We start from the raw sequence: 16,077 nt of genomic DNA on the forward strand, positions 1-16,077 counted from the left end.
TAGATCAAAGGTGAGCACATGCTCTACCTACAAAAGAGTTAGTGTATACAAAGACATATTTTTGGTATTTTGGTTAGTAAAAATGATAAAATACAAAGTATGATACAATCACATGATGTTTGGTGATCTCTCCCAATGCAAACCCAATGAATGAAGGGTAAGGAGGATGCCAAGGTGTGATCCCAATGCTAATGCATATGATGAGAATAACATGAGGGATCTTAGGGTCAAAATTGGGGTCTTACACGGTGGTGCACGAAAAATAAAATTGAAATGATCACTAGATGTGCCACATGATGCTGAGCATGGATGTGAAAGTGATTTTGTGAAATTCTCACTCAAGAACTCAAATCGAAGGCAAGAGCAACACGGACCCTAGGTGATCTAGGTTAAATTAGATGGAAACAATGAGGAATCAAAGCCCATGATGTTAGGGATTTGATTCCTCTCATAAATCCTCACATTCTGGTAACAAGAAAATGAAGAAATACGAGGGATTTGAAGTTACTTCGCCGAAGAAGAAGATCGGAAAAGCATCTCAGGTAAGTTATGTCTCTTCCTTTCACTGTAAAACCTCTTTTTATACTCTTTCTTCTTGAAATATTGAATGAATGGAATGTTGTGAGCTGAATCGAATGCTTCGTGAGTGGAAATTGATGTTCTATTGAATGGAATTTGAGGGAGGTTGAATATGATAATGGAGTTCAAGGATTGGAGGTGGAGGTGAATAAGAGTTTTAAGAGGTTTGAGAGTGAAGCTATTCAGAGGAAAATGCTTTTGGTGATGATTTTGAGATGAATTGATTTAGGTAATGATTAGGTTTAAGGTGAAAATAAAATCAGTAATGGTTAGCCTCTAATTGGAGAATGATTAGGGAATTTATATGTGGTTGGTGCCTTGGGATCCGTAAGAATTCTATTAGGATTCGGTAACTGAAATTGATGGATTCGAGGGAGAAGTTTGTTGTTTTGTAACTGTTTCTATGAGTTGCTGATATCGAGGCATTTTAGTTAGAATTAGTTTTGCCATTTGTTAGCTTGGGGTGATGTGGTAATGATATGAGTTCATTTGTGGTTCAATTAGTTGGTAATGGCATGAGTCTAGTTGGTTAGATGATAATAGGTTAGTTATGTGATTGATGTAGTCAGGTCAGTAAGTTTATTTTTGTTGGATTTAGTTCAGCTTGAAAGTGATGATGTGAATTGTTGCTGAATTTTGTTATGGCTCGAGGATGTGTAATTGTAGCTGATGTTTGTTATTTTGATGTGTCATGTTTATTACAGAACTCGATCATGCCATAGTTGATGGTTGCATTGTAGGTTTGTTGTCAACATGGTGCAATGCCATGATATAAGCTCTACTTAAGGTTTGTGATGTTTGACGCAAGGTTTAGGCAAGTTGCATAGTTTTGGCAAGTTCATGTATGTGTTGAAAACATGGTCAGGTCCATTGCTATGGTCCATGTTATGGTGTTGGATTGTTGGATGTTGCAAATAGTGCTTGCTGCTGGTGGTTTGTTGTGTTGTCTGCAGGGTCATGATGTTCATTGTTGCAAGTTTGTTTAGATTGTGCAGGTTCACGACCTGGTTTGGGTGCATCTGGTGCAGTGCCTGGCAGGGCATGGCATCATGGTAAGCTCTTTATGACATTTCATTTGAAATGTTCATGGATTTTGGATGGTGATTGTTTGGAAATGTTGGATTAATATGCTAGGTAATGATCATGCTTACTTGGATATGTTTGCATAGGCTTGAACATATTTATTGTATGACTTGGTTGCTTTGGTAGGTATTGATTGGCATGGTGGACATGAACATGAACATAACTAATGTTACTTGCATTTGAATAAATCAAACTAGAAGCAAGAAAATAGGGATTTGGATGATGAATCAAGGCCAATGGGATGGGATTAGGTCTTAGGATGGTCAAGGGGGTCAGTTGACTTTGGTCAACTGGTTGACCAAAAATTTAACTCTTGACCAAAAGTCAACTAGTGTAAACAATGGTCAAACTTGTAATTTTTGTATGTTATGGATTTTCTTGTGATTTGTATAATGGAATTTAATATTTGGTATGAACGAATGGAACTTGAAAGATACTTGAATAAATCGAATTGTATAGATTAAATTGATTAAACAGAAATGAATTAATTGAAATGAATTGAATTATATAGTAATCAAGTGATACAAGTGTATGACATAAGAATCCTAACACCTTTAATGAGTAATGAAGTGAATGTGTATGAAGAAAATTGAATGAACTAAAGACTAGTGGACAATTCGTCATGGCACAAATGACCAATGAATCAAGGATTAATGTATGGGAAAGAAGACTTGAATGAATGATTAATGGACATATGGATAACCATGAGTGAACCAACCAAGAACTAACAATGACTAGATGAAATGATCATGAATGGGGAAAGTGGGAGTTATGGTGCCATGAGAATGGGCTATGGACCAAAAGATGCCATTAAGCAATAGATGGTCATGTAATGACTTGAAATGGATTCAATCTAGACAGTGAAACTTCATAGTGGACCAAGAGCAAGTAGGCCTTAAATGGAACTTGACCAATCAAATGAATCATGCACAAATGAATGGTAGTGAGCCAGATGAAATTAGGGTTAGGTAAACACACAAGGAATGATAACCATAATTAGGGTTTAACTTTACCAATATAATATAAATGAATCCTCAACACAAAGAATACACATAAAGATCAAAGGAACAACTAATTAGGGTTTGGCTTGGTTGAGCAACCTCAAGTTGCTGGGAAACCCTAGCTTTCACTAGGTACACACAACAATGCTTTTAATCCAAGGTACATGTCCTTTTATCTTGAACAATTCCAATGCAAGTGAAATAATTGAACATGAGGATATGCATATGAATTAGGGTTATTGATCTAGGTGAGCATTGTTAAGGATAGGGTAAACTTTAGGGTATGACACCCTTTTGTCTCTATTTTATATTAGAAGATTTAGTGACATTATCACTTTCCCAATATTTTATGCTATAGTAACAAATTTAACATTATAGTTACCATCCTTGTTAGCCATCCAACTAGGGTATCATCTTCATCAAATGTGTGGAAAGTAATGTTGAGGATGTTTTCTCTGTCTAAAGGGATAAACATGCTATTAATACTACTTGAGTCCCAACAAAATTTTTCTTTGTCCATGAAGTCCCTAACTCCATTTTCCCTTGGAAGCAAAGGATTATGCGTTAGGAGTTTAAACCTACATATATTTGGAATCCAATTTCCTTCCCAAGTATTAGCATTACTCCCATTACTAATCATCCAACAACTACCTCTTTTAATGATCCAACCACAATTATAAATACTCCTCCAAAGATAGATAGGCCTTCCGCTTAAAATGGCCTTAAGAATATCAGTTTTAGGATAGTATCTCACTTTTAGAACTCTGGAAACTAGGGTATGAGATTTAGTATGAAGTCTCCAAAATTGTTTAGTAATAATGGCTTTGTTAAACTCATGAAGAGATCTAAATTATAAACCTCATTGACTTTTTGGTTTGCAAAGATTTTCCGACTTAATCCAATGGATCGTTTTTCCATTATTGTTGTCTCCCCACCAAAAGTTAGATAATAAACTGCCCATCTTATTATAAAGGTTTTTAGGAAGAAAAAAATGAGTTCATAACATAAGTGGAAATTGCTTTAGCCACAAGTTTAATAAGGGTAACTCTACCAGCAAAAGATAAGCTATTAGCTTTCCAAACCTTGAGTTTTTTTCCTTATTCTATCCAAAATAAAGTTAAAAATTTGACTTTTAAATAATCTTATTTGAATAGGAATACCTAGGTTGGTTTGAATTTTAGGGACAATAGGGATACCCAAAAGATTAGAAAGAAGGTTTTTTCTGTTATGATTGGTGTTAGGACTGAACATAGTCTCATATTTTTGGAAATTGATCCTTTGACCAGAGTTGTCCTGGTACATTCTGAAAAATCATTAAGAGATTCCTCACATCCTTTTCTTAAGCCTTGCAGAAGATTAAGCCGTCATTTGCAAAAAATAGGTGAGTGATATTTGGAGCATTTTGAGTTATAAATATACCTGGAAATTTATTCTCATTATGGGATATTAGATAAAACATCAGCGCATAAGATAAAGAGATTGGGTGAGAGAAGGTATCCATGTCTTATTCCTCTAGTTGGAATAATGTACTTACTAGGATACCCATTTATGAGGATATATAATGAGACACTTTCAACACACTTCATAATAGTACAAGTAATGTGGTTAGGAAAACCAAGGGTGAGTAAAGTGTTGTAGAATAAACTCCACTCAAGCATATCAAAGGATTTTTCCATATCTATTTTATGCCCATATACCTCTGCTTAGTATGTTTAGCTTTGATGAGGTAGTTGAAAACTTCAAAGCCAGCCATTGTGTTGTAACTAATGAGCCAGTTTTAAGTTCATGACCCATACATTTTATTGTTTTTTTTTCAAGTTTGAATTTTTTAAGTGGCTTGAAATATATTCCTCCATTCGGGATTGTGTTGGAGTAAGTGAATAAAAATAACATTTAATATATGTGTGTGGTAGTGAATTGAAATTAAACTTCTGAGTTTCACATAAGAGAACTTTTCAATTTTTAAAATGTTTAAATATTTTGGAGGTAGTTTATGTTATTTTACGGTTTTGAAAAGTTGTCATTGAAGAAATTATCTGGACGAGTCGCGGACTAGGTTTCACTCTTTAAGACATTTTGCAGCAAACCTCAAATTTGTTTAAAGCAGTCATTCAATAAGAATGCCTCAAGGATAAAACAACCTAATTATATATAATACGATTGCTACTTGCACGGTAGATAACCGGTGTAGAAATACACCGTCTAATGGTGCAAAGATCATTTGGATATTGTATAAATACCACTCTTTATATCGTGAATAAATACCAATTATAATAATTTCTCAAACGAGGAGAAATTCAAATTGTCATCCAAAGAGAATTTAATACTTGTCATTCGACCACTTGAAATAATTTCTCAAACATAGAGAAATTAAAATAATTCTCCAAAGAGAATCTAAAATTTAATACTTGATAATTTCTCAACTCAAACGAGGATAAATTAAAATAATTCTCTAAAGACAATTAAAAAAAGACTCAGAAAATTGAACGAGTAGAAAGAAAGGGAATGAAGTTGACGCTTCAACATTTCGAAAGACGCTGAGTTATGAGAGAGATGAAGGAAAAACTCAATAGAAATCTTTGGTTTATTTTGGAATGAAACAAGTGGTTTCCTTATATTATGAAGTAATATAGCCAAAATAACTAATATAAGCAATGTGAGACTTAGGAATTTGTTACAACTAACACACAAACACAATTATTTTTTCTAACAATGTGGGACTTAAGGAACTTTTTCAAATTCATCTTCCTATTGGAATATTGACATGATCCAACAAAAACTCACTTGAATTTAAATAAATGTTTCATAAGTAACTTCAAACATTTCTAAGATCATGGGTTAGTAGAGGTGTCTACGACTTGAATCTTTGTGTAGCAAGTAGGATTTCAATTCAACAAGAGTAACACAATTGAATTGAAGTCTACCTCACACAACCTTTTCTTAATGTGTATTCTAATAAGCTCGTTCTTTAATGGACCTACATGTCTATCCCGATTTAGTGAAGGCTCTAGGAATTCTGCCTCGAAATCCAAAGGAATCGACCTAAGTTCCACAGTCACATAGGTGAGTCTATCATGAGTACTCTTGTAACTAGGTACCTCCTCATACAAAGTATAGATCTCATTAAGAGTTTTTATTATCTCATCCTGTTTTCACTTAAAGATTCATGCTTCTCTTGTTTATACTAGCATGTTCACCTCATATTACTCACAATTTGTTATTTCCTATTGAACCTATTTCTTGGGATCTCTAGACTATTAGGTCGGGTTACCATCATAGGCATTAGTCCCATCTTCTAGGATGTATTATGGGATTTCTCTCTAGCTAATCCTTTCGTCAAAAGGTCTACTAAATTTTCATCAATGTGTACATGATCTACCCTTATAGCTTCTTTAGATATACAATCTCTAATAATTTTATGCTTCATTCTTATTTGATGTTTTTTTTTACCATTATAATAACAATTCTCAATTTTTTCAATAGTCGTGATACTATCACAATGGATCAACTCAGTTGGTATGGTTTCTTCCCATAAAGGAATCCCAGATAGCAAGCATATAAACCAACTTGATTCTTCCCTAGTAGTTGCTAATGCTATCATTTTAGACTCCATCATGGACCAAGCCAAGATAGTTTATTCCTTTGATTTCCAATATATATCACGTCCAACTATATTTAATATATAGTCATTAGTTGCCTTGGAATCATCTGATAAGGTGTTCCAATCGGCATCAATGTATCCTTCAAGTACAGGTTAAAATATCTGATAATGTAAATTGAGATTCATGGTCCTATTAAGTTATCACATGACTCTCTCAATGGCTTGCAAATGCTCATTGCTCGGCCTACTTGTAAAGTTGCACAAAAATCCAACGATATATACAATGTAGGGTTTAATACAATCTGTGGCATACCTAGGATTTCCAATGACACTCTCATACTCAGTATGTCTAACACTATCACCAGTGTTCTTAAATAGTTTTACACTTGGATTGTATGGTGTGCAAGCAGTTTTACAATCAAAGTAGTTATATTTCTTTAAAATCGTTTCGACATAGTATGATTGATCTAAAGAAATTCCCTTCTCGGATCTAGTGATCTTGATTCCGAGAATCACACGATAATGATTCCATATTATTAACTGCATGAAGGTTTGATCCAAATACGAGTAAGTGATAAGTGGTATTCGCATCGTTATTTCTAGTCATTTGCTATTAGTATTTTATCGCATTATGTTTAATTGACTTCCAATTACCATATTTTAGACTTTTATTTGTGTGTTCTTTCTATTTTAAGAGTCTAATTGATAACATGAAATAATATCACATTTTTGGACTCGATTTAATTAAATTATATTATTATTTGTTTCGATTTATTTTATTTTATTCGATATTACTTGGTATTTTTCCTTCTATTTGTCTCAGGTAACTTATTTGAAGCATAAGTGAAAAAGGAAGAAAAGGGGGGTGAAAAAGAGGATGAAAGCAAATTGCACTAAAGCCCAGCCCACAATTACAAGCCAGGAGCGCTGAACCTGTGACGACCGCCACACAAGGTGTGACGAGCGTCACGCCCTGCTACCTTGTGTTACGAGCGTAACACATGGTGTGACGAGCGTCACACCCCTGGGTTTGACGCGTAACAGAAGCAACGGAAGCACGTTCCTCCTCTTTCTTCGCTTGACCAATTGACGTGAAAAACCTACCGAATGGAAAACGGTCACTTAATGCATTGGTATAAATAGGACCAATTATGGAACCCTAAAGCTCTCTCATCTTTTCCAGTTTTCGGCACTGCATTTATTTTACTGCCTTTTTAATTTTTTTCAACACTTTACTTTCCTAGCAATTTTTATTTCTTTTCTTTTCCAGTCAATCTTTCAAGCACTAAATTAATTTTTTCACACAATAGTTTCTACACCGGAAACTATTGTGTATCTTTTACTGGATCTAACCTTACGTTAGATCATAGTATTTTATTCTTTCGCTTTTATTTTCCTGTCCGATTGAAGAGTTCAAGAACAAATCCAACCGATCTGTGGTGGAGTGTTCAAGATTGCTATTAATTATTCAGGTTCTTTAATTTATTGTTTTAATTTATATATGCCCTGCATTACTGTTTATTTATATTGTTTGCCTGATATGGTTTTATTTAAGCATGATGATTGTTTAGACCCGTTTAGCATGTCCGGCTAAGTATTTTAGATATCGGTATGTAAAGTAAGCGGAATGAAGGAATCAAAACTAAGTTGGTTTAATTTCATTTAAAAATAAAGTCACTCTTTTTATGGTCTCAATTTACAGGGTTAATCCCAAAGTTTTTGTACGAGAGTAAAAGACATAAAGAAGTTAAAATCAATAGAACGAAAGTTTGAGTTTTTAACTGAACAGTGTAAATTGGACATTAATTCTAAATCAGGGCGAAAGCAATTTTTAGAGTTAATTAAATTCTAATCTTTTTCAAAAAGTATTTTTAAAGGTTAAATATGAGGACGAGAGTTAAGCATTTAAGTTTAATTATATAATCTAAGTCAATAGAGCGAGAGTTTGAGACGAGGGTGTTTAAACAGTTAGTGTTTTCTTAAAAAAGGTTTCTATAGATTCTGTTGTTTTCAAAAAGTGATTTTGGACTTAACTAATAAGTGACAACTACGTTAACATAAAGTCATGGTCTATTCAACAGAGCGAGATTTTGAGAAAAGGCTTTTAATCAATAGTGTCTACTGAAAAGATTTATTTTAAAACCAAGAACCCAACGAAGATTTGATTCCCTAATTACGACGAACTACATACCGATATCCGCTTAATTGATATTTAATTTAGATCTAATTTTAGTTTTACTTTTCCCCCAAACAATCAAAGTATCATCCGCCTTAGCTTTACAAAGTAACCTTAGAAAACGGTATATCGATTCATAAGTCCCTGTGGGATCGATATCTTTTAAAACTACGCGATAGAACTGTGCACTTGCAGTTAGTACCCCAAATCGACTCATAAAGTCGCGATCAAGTTTTTGGCGCCGTTGTCGGGGACTTTTATTTAGTCGATATCGTTACTCTTCTATTACGCTGTAGAGACTAAGGCATTTTTTTATTTTTCTTTCTTTCTTTCGTTGATTTGTATGCCACACACTCGCTCACAAGGCGAGCCGTTTTACTTACGAATCAACGACATTGAACTATATCTCCGAGTCTTACGACGAATTCGGGAATATCGTGCTGCAAACAATCTCCCTCCTATCGAAGTGCCCGACCTCAAAAATCTTCTTCCTTCGCCGATACCCGAGATGACAGAACCAGCTCGTGCTCTTCGAGATTACGCCGCTCCATCGCAAGATGAGCCGCATTCGAGTATTGCTCCACCCGCAATCGAAGCAAACAACTTCGAACTTAAGCCTTTGCTGCTACAAGCAGTGCAACAGAATCAATTCTCTGGAAATCCTACCGATGATCCAAACCTTCATTTGTCCGTATTTGTCCAATACGCTGATATTGTTAAAGCTAATGGTGTCACTTCAGAGGCAATTCGACTTCGTCTCTTTCCTTTATCGTTAAGAGATAAAGCTAGAAGATGGCTTCAGTCTCTTCCTTCCAACTCAGTCACCACATGGAACGAGTTGAAGAAAGTCTTTCTTGCCCGATATTTTCCTCCAAGCAAAACAACTATGTTGAGAGCCCAGATAAATGGATTTAAACAGAAAGATAACGAGTCTCTTTTCGAAGCATGGGAAAGATACAAAGACATGACGAGACTTTGTCCACACCATGGTTTAGAGGACTGGTTAGTAATTCATACCTTCTATAATGGTCTCTTGTACAACACAAGGTTAACAATAGACGCCGCCGCAGGTGGTGCGCTTATGGATAAACCTTATGCCGATGCTTATCAACTTATCGAGAGCATGGCCCAAAACCATTATCAGTGGGGAAGCGACCGAACAATGGTAGAAAAACCTCAAACGAAAAGTGGCATGTACGAGATAAGTAGCCTTGATCATGTTAATGCAAAAGTGGATGCTCTGGCCCAGAAAATTAAAAGTTTAAATGTATCACCTCCAGCCACCGTGGTTGCCGCAGCTCAAAATTGCAAAGTCTGTGGAATCCAAGGTCACGCTCCTGCAGATTGTCAACTCCTAACAGGAATCCAAGCAGAACAAGTGAATTATGCTCAAGGAAATCCCTACTCGCATACCTATAACTCTAACTGGAAGAACCATCCTAATTTTTCATATAAGAGTAATAATGCTTTATACGCACCAGGACAAGCTCCCAATCAAGCCCCAGCTATACCTCCGGGATATCAAAAGCCGATGCCATCTACACCTAACAATAACGTTCCTAGGAAATCCAACTTGGAAATCATGATGGAGAACTTCATAGCTTCTCAAAAGCAAACCAATAAAGATTTCTTAAACCAGAATGTACACACTAGCGAACAAATTAAATAACTAGCAAGTAAAGTAGATGCCTTGGCTACCCATAACAAAATACTGGAAACACAAATCTCACAAGTAGCTCAACAACAAGCGCCTACTGCTGCCCCAACTGGTACATTTCCTGGACAACCCCAACCTAACCCGAAGAGCCACGCTCATGCAATCATATTAAGAAGTGGAACGGAAGTAGAAGGACCGTCTGATCCAAGGATGGAAAACCAAAACTCTAAAAAGTCAACTGAGGAAGAAAGTAAACCTAAGGAAAAGGAAGAGAGTAATAAGGAAACCGTAGAAAAGAAAGAACCTTATGTACCTCCATCACCTTATAAACCACCTATCCCTTACCCTCAAAGGCTTATTAAAACCAAAGATGCGGGCCAATTTAAAAAATTTGTTGACCTACTGAAACAATTAAACGTCACAATTCCGTTTACAGAAGCTATTACGCAAATGCCCTCATATGCTAAGTTCTTAAAAGAAATTCTTTCTAATAAAAGGAAACTTGAAGATAGCGAAACCGTTACACTCACTGCTGAATGTAGAGCCATAATCCAGAATATGCCTCCAAAACTTAAGGATCCTGGTAGTTTCTCTATACCCTGTCACATAGGAAAATTTGTCATAGATAAAGCCTTATGCGATTTAGGAGCCGGTATCAGTGTTATGCCTTTATCCATATGCAAGAAACTGGAAATGGGAGAATTAAGACCAACTAAAATGTCTGTGCAATTAGCAGATCGTTCCGTTAGATACCCTGTAGGAATTCTTGAAAACGTTCCCGTGCGCATAGGTTAATTCTACATTCCAACCGATTTTATAATTATGGACATTAGAGAAGATGAAGTTACACCCATTATATTGCGAAGACCATTCTTAGCAACCGCCGGTGCGATCATAGACGTAAAACGAGGACGACTCACTTTCGAAGTAGGAGAAGAGAAAATTGAGTTCATTCTTTCCCAATTTTTGAAAGCACCTGCAATAGAAGACACATGTTACTTCATGGATATCATCGATGAATGCATAAAAGAAACAGAGTTAGAAAATGACAAATTGTTTGACTATCGTGTAGAAGACGAACTTAACCAATGTTTAGCAATGATATCGGATCATGCGCAATGCCTTAAGAAACCAAACCTCGACCTGAAAACACTTCCCAAAAATCTGAGATATGAATTCCTAGACTTAGAACTTGAACGACCAGTAATAGTTAATGCAGACCTAGGAAAACTCGAAACTGAAAAACTCCTACATATCTTAAGAAAATATCCAACCGCTCTAGGATACAACATCACTGATCTTAAAGGAATAAGTCCTTCTATTTGTGTGCACCGCATCATGCTAGAAGAAGACTGTAAAACCTCTAGGGAACATCAAAGGAGACTAAACCCGATCCTGAGTGAGGTAGTGAAAAAGGAAGTAACAAAGTTATTAGAGGCAGGTATCATATATCCTATATCTGATAGCAAATGGGTTAGTCCTGTACACGTAGTACCAAAGAAAGGAGGTATAACAGTTATTGAAAATGAAAAAGGAGAAACTATAACCAAACGAATCGAATCGGGATGGAGAATGTGCATTGACTATAGGAAACTAAACAAAGCAACCCGAAAAGATCATTTCCCTTTACCATTCATATACCAGATGTTAGAACGATTAGCAAAACAATCTCATTTCTGCTATCTAGACGGTTACTCAGGCTTCTTTCAAATACCAATTCATCCTGATGTCCTTTTGGTACCTTCGCTTATCGACGAATGCCGTTTGGCTTGTGCAATGCTCCCGCAACCTTCCAAAGGTGCATGATGGCAATATTCGCCGATTTTCTCGAAAATATCATGGAAGTATTTATGGATGATTTTTCCGTATGCGGACAAAGCTTTGAAGAATGTCTTGAAAACCTAGAGAGAGTTCTAGAACGATGTGTAAAAGTAAACCTAGTACTTAATTGGGAAAAATGTCACTTTATGGTACAAGAAGGAATTGTTTTAGGACACATCATATCAAATAGAGGAATTGAAGTAGACAAAGCCAAAATAGAAGTAATCGAAAACCTTCAACCTCCGAAAACTGTGAGAGAAGTACGAAGCTTCTTAGGACACGCCGGTTTTTACCGACGATTCATTAAAGATTTCTCTAAAATAACTAAACCTTTGACCGAATTATTAATGAAAGATGCTGAATTCATCTTTGACAATAAATGTTTAGAAGCATTTCAAACGCTTAAACAAGCATTGATCTCCGCACCCATAATGCAGACCCCGGATTGGAATGAACCATTCGAAATAATGTGTGACGCAAGTGATTACGCCGTAGGCGCTGTTTTAGGACAACGAAAGGATAAAAAGCTTCACGTCATATATTACGCAAGTAGAACTCTAGATGAAGCACAAATGAATTACGCCACGACCGAGAAATAACTTTTAGCAGTAGTATTTGCACTAGATAAATTTCGTTCTTACTTGGTCGGAGCTAAAATAATCGTTTACACTGACCACGCCGCCATTAAGTACCTCTTAACAAAAAAGGACGCTAAACCTAGACTTCTAAGGTGGATCTTGTTGCTACAAGAATTCGATCTGGAAATCAAAGATAAAAAAGGAACTGAAAACGTAGTAGCAGATCACCTCTCTAGACTCGAAAACCTGGAACCGGAAAGAACATCGATCAACGATGATTTCTCGTACGATAAACTTATAGCTACTTTGGAAGAAAATAAAGCTGATAAACAGGTAGAGACCACCTTAGCTATATGTGTTACACCATGGTACGCTGACTTCGTCAATTATTTAGCTGCCGGAATAGTTCCACCTAATTTATCTTACCAACAAAAGAAACGATTCTTCCATGACATAAAACATTATTACTGGGATGACCCTTTACTTTTCAAAAGAGGCCCCGATGGTATTTTCCGTCGGTGTATACCTGAAGAAGAGATAGAAAATATAATCCAACATTGTCACTCCGCTCCTTATGATGGACATGCAAGTACATCCAAGACCTGCTCCAAAATCCTACAAGCCGGTCTTTATTGGCCAAACATATGGAAGGATGTGCATGGGGCTATCAAGAAATGTGATAGATGTCAATGCACAGGAAACATATCTAGACGTGACGAGATGCCACAAAAGGGCATTTTGGAAGTAGAGATTTTCGACGTGTGGGGAATAGATTTCATGGGACCTTTTCCACATTCTTTCGGTAACAAGTACATACTCGTAGCGGTTGACTACGTATCAAAATGGATTGAAGCTATAGCTTCTCCAACAAACGACACACGAGTAGTAACTAGACTCTTTAAGAATATAATTTTTCCAAGATTTGGTGTCCCAAGAATAGTAGTCAGTGATGGTGGATCGCATTTCATATCTAAGATACTCGAAAAACTACTGTTTAAGTATGGTGTAAGACATAGAGTAGCGACACCTTACCATCCTCAAACCAGTGGACAAGTGGAGGTGTCTAACAGAGAAATCAAACAAATATTGGAAAAAACATTCGCCACCTCAAGGAAAGATTGGTCATCGAAACTACCGGAAGCTTTATGGGCATATCGAACCGCTTACAAAACTCCCATAGGGGCAACCCCATTTAAGCTTATTTATGGAAAATCTTGCCACCTCCCGGTAGAATTAGAACATAAGGCCTACTGGGCTATTAAAAATCTAAATTTAAACTATAAGGCCGCTGGTGAAAAGCGAATTCTTGACATAAACGAATTAGAGGAACTTCGACAAGACGCCTACGAAAACGCCAGAATCTACAAAGAAAGAACGGAGAAATGGCATGATAAACGTATATCAAGAAAAATCTTCAAACAAGGCGATATAGTCCTTTTGTTCAACTCTAGACTTAAGTTATTCCCAGGAAAACTACGATCTAGATGGTCAAGCCCTTTCCAAGTTACTAATGTTTTCCCTAGTGGAGCGGTGGAAATTAAAGGAAAATCTATTGAACCATTTAACGTAAACGGGCAGCATCTAAAACATTATCACTATGCAGAGAACAATGAAGATTCACAAGTCCTGCACTTAGACGAAATGCCTCCAGAATTTATAGATTATATTTGATAGTTTTTATGTCGAGCTTGCGACATTAAACAAAGCGCTTCGTGGGAGACAACCCACAAATATTTTTATTTTTTATTTCTTCTTTAATTATTCTTTTAAATTTTATTTAGTATTCATTCTTAATTTATTTTAACTTATAAAAATTTTCTTCTTTTCTTCTTTCGGCATTTGGCCAAATCCTGACTAAAACTCTTGTTTTTCTTTTTCTCTAGCTAACACTAACCTGATGGGACAAATTGATCGTATGGGTATCAAATTCAGAGGGAAAGCCCAGAAACAAAAGTTTGAGGAACTAGCAGAGAGAGAGATGCTACCTAGTTTGTATGCTGATGATTGGGCAATGACTGCCCTTGGACTAAGAGAAAGTGTCATGTATTTGCTGAGTCAAATAGGGTGGGAAACCACTCCTATCCGAAGACAATTCGTCACTTACCGGAGACTAACGCTAGAATTCCTTAGCTCCCTGATCTATCTACCCAGCCATGGAAAAGGAATAAGCAGAGGTTTCATTCAGTTCAGAATGTTCAATATGGAGTATCAATTTAACATTCAAGATTTTACCAACCTTTTAGGTTTCCCTTCCTCTTTTGATACATTCACAGTGAGCCAAGAAGACCTTTTTGAATATAGAGAACTTGAACATTTTTGGGGAAATTTGACTGGAAATGACGACCCCGAGGAACATGAGTTTCTTTCTAGAAACATACATAATCCGGCCTTTCGTTATTTCCATAAGATCTTGGCCCACACCCTTTTTGGGAAGAAGTCAAATATTACTACAGTATCACGTGATGAACTCTTCATCATGTTTTGTGCTTCCCAGAACCGTCCTATGAATGGTGCCACTTTTATGTTGGCAAACTTTGACCGCCTTATCCAAGATGAACGAGCACCAATTCAAATAGGCGGATTGATAACCATGATTGGTAATGCTATCGGATTACGTCAACCTATGCTTGACCTAAGCCCTTTCTGTGGCATTGCGACTATGAGTATACCTTTCCTCTTCAACATTATGTTTATAGCAAACCTCGGGCCTGAAGAGTTTGAGCTTATAATTAACAACCAAGTCCTTTGCCTATTCACCCTGCCTAGTCCGAGGACTAGTGTTCATAACCGCAATAACTGGCTCTACAATCTGAACGGAACACCTTCTCCTGCTAGATCTACTGAATCCATCCAGGACTACGAGATTTGTGATGACCAGATCCCTTATGATGAGTCTGACCCTCAGACACCATCTGGTTATTATGATATTGACCCTCCTCCTCAACCTATCCCGACCGAAGGGTCGGCAATACCCGATCCTAGACATCATATGCCCGGAGATAATTATAACACCATCATTTAAGCCTTGATGTCAGAACAAGACGCCCTCAGAGAAGAGTTAGCTAACATGGGACAAGAATTTCTGGGATACATGAGCAGTATGACAAATCAATTCCACGAGTTTCTAAACCGTGTTAACTCCTTTGCTCCTCCAGCCAGAGATCATGCAAGTGGCTAGAAGTTGTTTTTCTTAGTTACTTAGTTTTAGTTTAGGCTATTTATTAATTTTGTTTCACATTATTTTTAATATTAGTATTTGTTTTTCTTTCGCATGTTTGCTTTTGTTTTCCAATGTTACATTATGATTATTTTATGAAGCTATTGCATTATTAGTTTATTTTGATCTATGCAATTTCTATAATTACAAGTAATGATATCCACTATATGCTATGCCTGTTAAAGAAATACATATATTATGGTAGTAGAATAGCATGCAAGACAATTTATAAGCATTACAATAGCAAAATAAAATAAGCATAAGCAAAACAAAATAACAAAAAAATAAAATATAATAATAAAAACAAATTATGAAGCACCCACGCAAGCAGTGACCGTTGCAAGCTGACTGTGTGACGAGCGTC

At 36.3% G+C, this 16,077-nt stretch overlaps 1 non-coding gene across 1 annotated transcript; it reads right to left on the reverse strand.

Moving 5' to 3' along the window:
- Positions 1 to 9,326: 9,326 nt before the first annotated feature.
- Positions 9,327 to 9,433, reverse strand: LOC127077819 (small nucleolar RNA R71). Its single transcript, XR_007787590.1, has one exon. It is a non-coding gene; the product is annotated as a small nucleolar RNA R71 (small nucleolar RNA).
- Between the last annotated feature and the right edge of the window lie 6,644 nt (positions 9,434 to 16,077).

This window comes from Lathyrus oleraceus, chromosome 4, assembly GCF_024323335.1.
Source record: "Lathyrus oleraceus cultivar Zhongwan6 chromosome 4, CAAS_Psat_ZW6_1.0, whole genome shotgun sequence".
In the NCBI taxonomy this organism is placed as follows: Eukaryota; Viridiplantae; Streptophyta; class Magnoliopsida; order Fabales; family Fabaceae; genus Lathyrus; species Lathyrus oleraceus.